Source organism: Pinus tabuliformis, chromosome 4_1 (assembly GCF_031772625.1).
Source record: "Pinus tabuliformis cultivar Carrire ecotype Pingquan chromosome 4_1, CPIR1, whole genome shotgun sequence".
Classification (NCBI taxonomy): domain Eukaryota; kingdom Viridiplantae; phylum Streptophyta; class Pinopsida; order Pinales; family Pinaceae; genus Pinus; species Pinus tabuliformis.
In genome coordinates this window covers 187,237,315-187,249,260 of record NC_142303.1, presented here as the reverse complement: position 1 = coordinate 187,249,260, position 11,946 = coordinate 187,237,315, and positions in this window count along the sequence as shown.

The following is an 11,946-nucleotide window of genomic DNA, read 5'->3' as shown; positions in this document are numbered from 1 at the left end:
TCAAACACTTGGTATTGCATCTCTTGAACCAACCACCACCCTACTCGAACTTGCTGATCATTCAGTGGTAAGGCCAGAGGGAACTTTATAGGATATTATGGTTTTTGTTGATTCATGGGAATATCCAATAGATTTTCTTGTTATAAACCGAAAGAGTCGATTCGATAGGAACCCTCTGATTCTGGGCCGACCTTGGCTGGCAACAACTGACGCTTATATAGGCTGCCGAGAGGGAAACATGACCATTGCTAAGAGGGATGCTGTAATTTTTTTTTTATATCCTCCTGACAAACCAAGTCTGCCTATTGTAAAAATATGTAAACAACCACCCGCATACCTAGAAGAAACCATTCGTTCACCACTCGTAGTAGCAGAGGCTCTTGAATTCAAGGATCAGACTTAAGATGATGTTATCAACAACTTTATCAACCAACCAGCTAATGTGAGCAATGTAAAATGTAAAATGTTAAAACCAATCTTGATAATGAAGCCTTGGAATATACTTTGAAGGATACTGATGATCAACATATTCAGACGACTGTTGTTCATAATAGCAAGCCTATTGAAATTGAGCCAAGAAAAGTTTTAAACATTAATGTTAGCCTGGACAATGATCAACAACAAAAGGTCATTAAGGTTCTGCAAAAATATAAAGGGGATTTTTCCTAGGATTATCCTAACATGAGGGGTAAAGACGTACAGTTGTGTACACATCACATCTACATCGAAAAGGATGCTCATCCTATCCGACAGCCTCAGCGAAGATTGAATCCACATCTGAACGACATTGTAAAAGATTAGTTACAGAAGTTGCTGGACGTGAATTTCATTTATCCTATTTCAGATAGAAATTGGGTCTCTCCATCGGTGGTTGTCCCCAAGAAAAAAGGGAAGTAGCGTATCTGTGCGGATCACTGATAATTGAACAAGGCAATATAAAAAGATCGCTTCCCTCTTCCATTTATTGATCAAGTCCTTGATACTCTGGCAGGGAAGCAGTTCTTTTCCTTTCCAGATGGCTTCAATGGCTACAATTAGATTCAAATCACCCCTGAATACCAAGACAAAACAACCTTCACCTATCCGTGGGGTACATTCACTTACAGAGTGTTACTGTTTGGCTTATGCAATGCCCCGGCTACATTTCAAGGAGCCATACTCAACATTTTTGTTGATCTAATAAATGAAGGACTTGAAGTTTACATGGATGACTTTACTCCATATGGGGATGACTTTGATCAAGTGCTACAAGCATTAGAAAAGGTTTTAGAATGATGCATTTCCACCAGGTTGTGTTTAAGCAATGTCAAGTGTCACATGATGATGACCAAAGGCATAATCTTGGTACATTATCTTTCTGCAGTGGGGATATAGGTAGATCCAGCAAAAATACAGGTAATTCTTTTACTATCTACACCCTATACTCAGATTGAGGTACATAGCTTCCTGGGATATGTAGGCTATTATCGCAGGTTTATCAAAACCTTTTCACAAATTGCTGCACCTTTATATTCTTTAATTGGCAATGTTGATTTTAAATGGTCTAAAAAATGTGACACAACTTTTATAGGTTTAAAGAAACTAGTCTCGACAACACCAGTGTTATGTGGACCAAAATGGGAGGTGCATTTTCACATATCCATGGACCCATCAGATGTAGCAATAAGCATTGTCCTCGGCCAGGAGGAGGACATAAAGCCTTATTCTATATATTATATCAACAAAAATCTTACTCCTACCGAACTTAATTATACAGTAACATAAAAAGAATTCTTAGTTGTCATTTATGCCATAAAAAAATTTAGACATTATATAACTGCCTACCAATTTTTTCTGTATACTAATCACATCATCATTAGGTATTTATCTAACAAACCTATAACAAATGGTCAAGTGACTCATTGGCTATTGCTTTTGTAGGAGTTTGACATCACTATCAAAGATCTTCCAAGGAAGGAAAACCTAGTAGCTGATTTTCTGTCTTGAGTCCCAAAGATAAATGATCCACTAGCAGTGGACGGCTAATTTCCAGATGAAAATTTGTTTTTCGTAGCAGTAAAAATGCCATGGTATGCAGATGCAAAAAACTATCTGGTAGTGGGGAAGCTTCCCAAGCATTTGAGAGCAAGGGAAAGGAAATAGATTGTCCAGCACATTGCCTGATTCTCTTGGATTGGAAGATATCTTTTTCACACAGGGTCCGATATGTGTATACGCAAATGCATTCAAGAGGATGAGATTTATGAAATCATGAAGGATTGCCAACACAAACTTTTTTGGTCTAAAACACAATAGAAGGCATTTTCCAAGTTGAAGCATCACCTCTACTTTGCACCAGTTCTCACATTACGAGACCTGCAACTACCATGAGATTGAGACAAACACCTCCTACTATGTTATTGCTGCAATTCTTACTTGGTGGGGGCATCCAATGGCTTACCACAGTGAGACATTTTCAGACACAGTCTGAAAGTATCCCACTTATGACAAAGAAATGTATTCCATTATGCAGGCCTATCTTCAATGGAAGAATTACATTTTGGGGAGGAAAACAGTCATCCACATAGACCACCAACCCCTACAGTTCATACAGACACAAGGGAAGTTTCATAACAATTTCCATCACGAATGGTCCACATACTTGCAAAAATTCCATCTAAACATTGAGTATAAGAAGGATAGAACCAATAATGTTGCAGACTATCTTAGTCGACCACCAGTCATGGCGGTGATAACTATGCTCAACTCCTATGGGCATGAGACTTCGTGGTGGCTGCATCATTACGAGAGCGATCCAGAATTTAGCAGCACACACTAGACACTCCTGGAAGGTAAGCAAGTTCCAAAATTTCACCTCTAAGATGCATTATTATGCAACTTGGGACACATCTATTTTCCTTTAAGTGAGCATGCCAAGATGATTTGGGGGGCACACTACAGTCGAGTCACTGGACATTTCGGAGTAGAGAGAATAGTGGTAGTACTGCAGAAGTATTTTTATTGGCCAAACCTTCATCAGGATGTTGGGAGGTACAATTAATCTTGCATTGTTTGTGCCATTGCCAAACGAACCATCAAGAAGAAAGGCCTACATAATCCTCTACTTACTCCTAGTTGACCTTGGGAATCCATCTCCATGGATTACATGTCGGGCCTTCCTTCTACTAAGCACATAAAAGACTGTGTTTTCGTGGTCGTCGAAAATTTTTCTAAGATGGCCATTATGGCGACCTGTAAGAACATTATCATAGTAAAGGCCATTCCTAAGATATTCATTCAGCGAGTGTGCGTACACTTTGGGATCCCACGTTCCATTGTCTCGAATCGGGACAAAATATTCCTAGGTGCATTTTGGTCAAGTATCTGGTCGATGCTGGATACCAAACTCACTAAGTCCATAGCTTTCCATCCCCAAACTAATGGCCAAACAGAATTCGTCAAAAAGATGATCATACACGTTGTGTGCATGTACAACTCGAAGCATCCACACACATGGGATGAAAGCCTAACCTATGTCAAACACAGCTACAACATATCTCTCCAAAACTCAACAATCCATGGCCCCTTTCAGGGAGGCATGGGATTTCAATGATTATGTCCCATTAATGTGGCCATACCACTTGCAGCTACTCAGAAAGATTTGGCTCATGTCCAGTCTGAAGCTAACAGGGCTGACAACTTCCTTAAGCACATTCAACACATCCGCCAGCAGGTCCATGATATATTGGATAGAGCCAATGGTAAGTACAAGCAGCTCCATGATCAACATCGAGTGTCGCACAAATTCCAGGTGAGTGACTAAGTTTGGCTACATTTGCAGAAGGAGTGCCTCGTTGGACCCCATTGCAAGCTTTGCCCACTTTGATATGGGACATATAACATCACCAAGACTATAGGGGATAATTCATTCAAGCTCAGAATTCCACCATTCATTAGCCTGCACCTAGTGTTAAATGTAGACCACCTTCAGCCATACTTTCTACCATTGTTGGACACATCCGACATTGCAGAACAACTCACACCAACAATGCTAAACCTAGACTACAGGGAAAAGGCCACAACTGATCGAATCATGGACACATAGATCAATAACACTTTCCAGAAGAAGATCCAACTATATCGGTTTGTCAAAGCTGGCCAACTCCTGCACCAAGGCAAGTGGCTCACCAGGGACCTAGTTCAATAGAAGTTTCCCCATCTCATGGAGGCACTCAAAGAAATGGAAACCATTAATTCCTAAAGGGGGAGGATTCATCCAAGTGGATATTGGTGGCCACCCTCCTATTCCACTTCAACCACCAACACTATCTCTTTCATTTTTTTAGCTTCCTTAATTGTAGCATAGTTTATGATTTTTGGCAGTTTTTCAGGTCCTGAACTTCCAAAGCTGTTTTGAGGCCCTAAACGACCTTTTTAGGGAAAACAGAGAGACTAGAGTAGTCCCAAATAGGGTGGCCAATTTTTTTTAGACTACTCTTTGAGATATTCTAAATGAGGTATTATGATAGCCAAATGAAGATCGTATGACAAAGTTACGACCCTAGGAAATTGATGTACTAATTTCCCCAAACAGGGCCCACAATTTTGGTGCTTCATCTTCAGGGTTAGGTTTATAGATGTTTAGTGTTTTCTGTTGTTTCTAAATAATAAATAAGCCTTGGAGCGTCATTGTAACATAGGTCAAAGGCATGTAGCCGCCACATCTCTTATCTCTACCATCGCCTGAGCTAGTCTTATTTCCATTCTGTTTGTAAGCATATTTCAATATTCTGATATTATTGAAATGAAGTCTCATTTCTACTGTTTTTCTGTATTTATGGTTATATATGTAATTTTTTTCGTTCTTGTTTAAGTTCGAATCATTGTTGGAGGGGGTGAATTGAAGATAGATCCCTCAAAGCTAAAATCCATTGTTGATTGGCTTAAGTCCACTAATGTAACTGAGGTGAGAAGATTTTTGGGAGCAGCCCAATATTGGAGAAAGTTTATTTCTAACTTTTCTTCAATCACAACTCCATTACATGCATTGACAAGCATTAAGCAGGTTTTTCATGGGGAGGAAAGAAAAAAACCTTTTTATGCATTGAAGGAGAGAATCAATACAACTCCAATTCTTGCATTTTCTGATTTAAGACAACCATTTGAGATACAAACAGATGCAAGTGACTAAGCCATGGGAGAGGTCTTGATACAACATGGTAAGCCCATATGTTACCATTATGAAACTTTTAATGGTGCAATAATTAACTATCCTACTTATTACAAGGAACTATATGCATCGGTGCAAAGTGTGAAAAAGTGGAAACACTATTTGATGGGAAAGGATACTATCATTCACATTGATGATCAACCATTGCAATACTTGAAATCACAAACTAAGCTGCAACAAGCAAGGCACTTCAAATGGATGGATTTCTTGCAGTAGTTCTACTTGGTGATAAGGTATAAGAAAGGTATCTATAATCAGGTTGCTGACATGCTTTCTAGAACAATTGTTAGTGCTTCAGCTATTCTTAAGCACAATTCTATCATGCATGAGAGCTATGTTGAACATTATGCTTTAGATGAAGACTTTAAAGATGTATATGAAACTTTGTGTCAAGGAAACCAAGTAAAGGAATTGGATTACCATGTGCATGATAAACGCTTGTATCATATTGGAACTCTATGCATTCGACAGGGGAGTCAACATCGTAAGGGAGGCACATACTTCTCTCATTGCTGGCCATTTCGATGTAGGCAAGACATTGGCACAATTAGAAAGGTATTGATATTGGCATAGAATGAATGAAATTGTACCACAATATGTAAGAGGATGTTCTTTATGTGCTACAAGTAAGCTTAGAAATAGAAATTTAGGATTTTATAGTCCATTCCAGTTCCTTCTTGTCCTTGGGAAAGTGTTTCTATGGACTTTGTAGGAGGACCACCTATGTCTAAAAGAAATCATTATTATCTTTAGGTTGTGGTGGATAATTTCAGAAAGATGTGTATTTTGATGCCTTGAAAGAAGTAAGTTACAACTGAAAAGACTGCACAAATTTTCTTTCAACATGTATGGGTACATTTTGGATTGCCCAAATCTATTATTTCTAATTGAGATTTTGGATTTTTCAGGAACTTTTGGTTAGGTGTATGGGAACTCATGGACACCAAGTTTAAAAATAGCACAACATTCCATCCACAAACCAATGGTCAGACATAAGTGGTGAACAAAACAATAGTATATATTCTTCGTGGTTATTGTAGAAAACATCGCAAGCTCTGGGATGAACACTTACACTACATTCAACATGCTTATAACTGAGCAAAGCATTCATCAACTCAAACATTTGCATTTGAGGCATGCTTTGATTACTTACCAAAATATCCTTTAGATTTTATATTTGGGAAGGATGTTTTTATTGATGGTCATAGTGACATTGAGAAGTCCAAGTGGTTCATTGAGCAAGTTCAATTGGTGCATCAAATGGTTCAAGAACAATTGGAAAATCACCAAGCCAAGTACAAGACAAGGCACACTAACTATCATGTTGACCACAATTTCCAAGTTGGAGATGAATTATGTATTTACATTAATAAAGAGAGACTTAAAGGAGAAGGTAAATTTATGTAACTAATAAGGTATGGTCCTTTCAAGATTGTTGAAAAGATTGGTAACAATGCCTTTTGTTTGGATTTTCCTCCTTATATGCAAATGTATGCAGTTGTTAATGTTGAGAATTTGAGACTATATGAGCCTCCTTTGATTGATGATCAAGGAGAGCATGTTCATATTCCTTCAATAGAAGATTTCTCACCAGAATTTCTTGAAGAATTGCAACAAGATACCATCCTTGACAGAAGGACAAGAACTTCAAAATGAGGGAATGTGGAGTACCTTTGTGTTGGTCTCAAAGGCACAAATCCAAGAAAATCTAAGTGGATTGAGAAGGGAAGGGTGAGGTAATTGTACCCTCATCTATTTTTTGACTGAAAATGTGGTTTTGGAGGTCCAAAAGCTTCCAATGGGGAGGAGTGATCCAAGGGATAAAAAGAAATGCTCAAAACTAAAAGTTTAAAATAGAGTTTGAAACCTATATGATTGGATAGACCTTGGCAATTTGAATCCAACGCAACTTGTTTCACTCAAGTATGACATCGAATGATCCTGATATTGTGTTTTGATTGATTAGGGAAACAACTAAAAATTTGAAAAATGGTTTGCAGGGATGCTCAGTTAGTAGACTGTACGCTGACTGGGCCATGACTTGGCAAGATGAATGGGTACTTCATCGACCAATTAAATTTATATGGAGGTTGAATAACCACACGGGGAATCGAACATCGGACATCACATAGACCAAGAAAGGCCTTCGCCAACTTTGCTACAATGTTACTTGACATATAAATAAGTGATGATATATTTAAAGTTTGTTGTTGGAATGGTTCAGGGTAGGGTCGGGGCTAAGCCCTAGCCCTGATCACTATGCTCAAGAGGACCAAGGGGAGGGACCATGGACCAGGGATTAGCCCCAGCCCCATGATCACGACACACACCACAAAACATACACCGGAGAAAATCCCAGAAAATACGCATGGATATGTTGGATGGGGGCTAGCCCAAGGCCATATGGAAGTCCATACAACCACCGGTGGACGAGTGGGAGGATCTAGTGGCTCGGAACTTGCAGAGGGGGGCAGTGTCGGGGCATATGGCAACCACGTGACATCACCACAACGAATGGAGCACTTAGTCCTCAACGTAGAATTTAAGCACTAAAACCCATGTTTTATGGAGCCATATGACCACATATCAAGTGGTTGGGGCCTGGCCAATGGCGGCAGGCAGTTATGCTCAACCCCTAGGCATGTGGCCGCCATGTGGCCTAATTTTTTGGAACTAGGGGCTTAATGGAAAAGTTATCTATCCTACAATTTCGCCCATTGAGTGGGAATGTAGGTTAGGTTTGCACACCATTTCCACATTTTGGGTGCTAAAGCTAGGTTTGCAGCGAATTGTAGGATCACTAGTCAGAAAAATTTGGAAAAAGGAGGAAACAAGCATAACTTTCTCAGTTTTTGGCCAAATGAGGTGTAGAAAGAACCAAAATGGGGTTTTTTTTTACTATTCTAAAGCCATTGGAGACATTGTTTTAGCATTCAGAGCATTGTAACTTGATGTTTTAGCATAATGAAAGGGGCCCAAGATTGGAAGATGGACTAGGAGATGTAGCCCAGGAGGGGTGAACTCCTTTATCATTTCTTTTCTTTTGTATGCTATTATGGTACTGATTTCTTATTTATTTTATAAAAAACTAAGATAAAAATAATATTTTTGTGTTTATTAAATTGATCCTCCACCCAAAATTGTTTAAAAAGAAATCTTCAAGTTTATACATTCAGATCACCTTTCCATGTAAATTCGATATTATGTGGCTTCTCACACCCTCCAGTATGATCCTCCTGGATTTTGTGGTATAATTCTTACATTGGGCTAACTGTTTTGCATATGATGATGCTGGATTTGGAATGCCAGTTTTGGTGTACTTCAAGACACCATTATCATCAAGAACTTGTTCCATCTTGTCCTTCCAAGCTATGAAATTTGAGGTTCCCTCAAGGGAATACTCTAATCTTAATCCGTTGAAAGATATTTTCCCGCATGGAAGAAAAATTGCTTCACTGAATCTGCAAATCAAAACCTCTAAAGGAAAGGCTCAATAGACTAGTTTCTAGTGTTATTTATGCTCTGATACCATGTAGAAATTAATAGAAATCTTCTACTACTAATGAAATCAAATTGAATTAAAGATATTAAAATTTTTGTCTACTATTTGGCGGAATGTAAATCACAATATAGAAACACATGCAATGACATGAAACCATTATAACACCAGAAGAACACAATGATTTACATGGGAACCCAACTAGGAAAAACCCCTCTACTACTTTTCATTAATCAAACGAAAATGAGAAAATATTACAATTTGTTTCTTCAATATTGAACTGCAACCTGCTCTATAAACATGTTCTCTGACTAACTGTCCTACTATGTCCAACACTGAGCCAATTCAAGGCCCAAACTTGCTCATATTTCCTTCTGCAATCCTAGAGGAAATTAGCTCCAAAAATATAAGAATTTTCTGCTATTTTCTTACGTAATTCCCAAGGAATGATTCTCCTACTTAACTGCCATGCCTATACACTCAACTAGTATACACTTGATAATAACAATGTGCCTTTTCCTCCACTCTAGCTAGGCGATTCGAAATCCATGCATGCCTGGGTTATTTTTATCTAATTGACTTGTTTAACGAAGAGATCTTTGAGTTAACAATAGTTCTACTACTCAACTAATCTTAAACTAACTCAACCTCATTGCTTGAGCTCAATTAACTGAGTCAAACTGAAAATAACTGAACTAGATTGCTAAATTTTATAAATTACTACATGCATAACTCTACTTCTAGCCTATAATTCAAATTTAGTGAGTAAATTAGTAGAGAAAGACATGTCACAGAATTTAACTGCAATCCAAGCTATCTTGTTGATGTGGAAAATAAAATTACTAAACTTTACTAAGGCACAAGTCAAATCATCCTTTCTTGCTACAATTTCTAACACTTGTGACGAGTAGGGATCATTGGATCATTAATAGAAGGACCAATATCAGGAGTTTCATAATTTTTGGCTCATGTAGACAATAACATTATCTCATCTCACGTAAAACATGATTATTTGTCAATGAGTTCCTGATTGAAAGGTACTTCTCTTGCTTTCTTACAAAGGATAAGTATTTTGGTACGCCATCTATTGATAATTGGGGAATGGATTTCTATTTATAACAATAAGTTGCTAGTTAGCAATCTATTCATTGAAGCATTAATGGATTTTGTCCATACATGGGAACTCGTAAATGATATGGTATCCTCCATAAATATTTCAAGGAAGCTTCTTCTTCTTCTTCTTTTCATTGTGTGCCCAGTAATGTTGGTTTGAGTCTGATCATTTTTTAAAGAATTTTTCTATTTGTTTTTCTTCCTTTTGCTTAGGTTGTCAAGCCTAATTTAGGAATCTGAACAAGAACAGGATTTTATATCAATATGGTGTTTGTAAACATTGAACCACACTATAATATGTTATATGAGTTAAGTTATATGGATTGTCACTTCTAAGTCAAAATTAGCAACTAAAATAAAAAAGCATGAAATAAAACTATTAATCTGTTCACACAAATTTGGAATGAAATCACTCTTATTTAATTGAAGAATACTTCAGGGTAGGAATATAATGGGATTTCTCACACAAATCTTAATCATTAACACAATCATGTCCAAAATTCCAAGTGTTCACTCAAATGTTTGGAATATGACCAAAGGGGTTTTCAATAAAAAAAGGTTGACTAACGCAATAGGGCCTTGTTGGTGAAGGCAAGTGGACACTCTGGTAGTATTTTACTTAGCGTAGTCAATCTAAACTGAATACTAGTTAAAGAGATGATAATTCACTACAACCTTCCCCATCTATGAGATTAAATATGAGTGGTCACTCATAGTCATCTAATCATCTCTCTAAATAGTATTTACTTGAATCACCATTATATTCTAGGAAAGTGGTAAATGAAAGCAGAGAATTATAGTGTTTAACAAGCGTAAGACAAAAAGGGAAAGTACCCAAGATTTTGAGACCTTTTTCTCCAAGAAAATTGGTGAATGGCACTCTTGTTGTCTTAGTTAATTTAACCACTTAAGTTGATTTTCAAACAACAATTGACCTATGATAATTAATAATCAGAAATGACACTAAAATATATGGACATGGGTAGAAATACAAATTCAATGATGCAATGGAATCGCCACTTAACTCATTAAGTGCAACTATGATATCTGTGATACTCAAACTAAAATATAACAAGACAATGAAACCCAATTATGTTTAAGCTAATAAAAGTTTACTTATATCAAAATATGTTAATCAAATCTAGTGATTCTTAATAAATATATAATATGATAACTAATTTCTAATTAAAATTTAAATACCTAGGAATTAGGAACTAGTAGCTAGAGTAAAATATCTAAATGATATTTATTTTAACCATAACATTTCCTCAAATATTTTAATTACTAATTAATTATCCTTGGATATATTTAAACTTCAACAAGTGATGCATTCCATTAAGGAAAAATTAAACAAGTATGGTTTCTCATTCAAAACTAAAAGACTAGGACTACTCTACCATCTACTCTACAAGAAAACTATCTAATAAAAATCACATTGGAATAACAAAAATAACTTTGAGAAATGAATATTATATTCAAAAAATAAGAAAGAGAAACATATATAAACAACAAATTAGAAACTAGATTTTATGTCTATCTATACACTATCCAATGAGAAAGATTATAGCCTGATTGTAATTTGAATGTACATGGATGTGGAAAATATATATAGACATGAAATTTATATGAAGGATGGTGAGCCCTGATATTGCACCAAGAGTGCTGCAACTCCAAGGAGCTCCTCAAATCTATTTATCAACCCAGGTTTCATACAAACTTTGAGGTGACAATGCTATATACACAGTAGATGGAATTCTACTCATGCCACCCTCAACTAGGCCATTAGATCATTAGGGCACCAAGACCATTCTTCTACTGAATTAGGGGGAAATTAACTACTGAAAGTGCAACTCAATAATTAGCTATAATGTAGAAAAAGTAAATTCTTTTTAAATCTAACATGTAGATGCTACAAACTTGTAAATGCTACTGAATCAATTCATGAAAGAACACAAGAGTTATGCTACATGTAGAAAGGAAACTACAATAATTGCAATCAACCATCTAGCTATCAAATTCACTTCTAAACAAGAAATTATTCTACCAACTCATAACTCAATATTTCATGCATCATCTATCTAATGCACACTTGCATATAAAGTATTGTTTTACTTATGCCAAATCT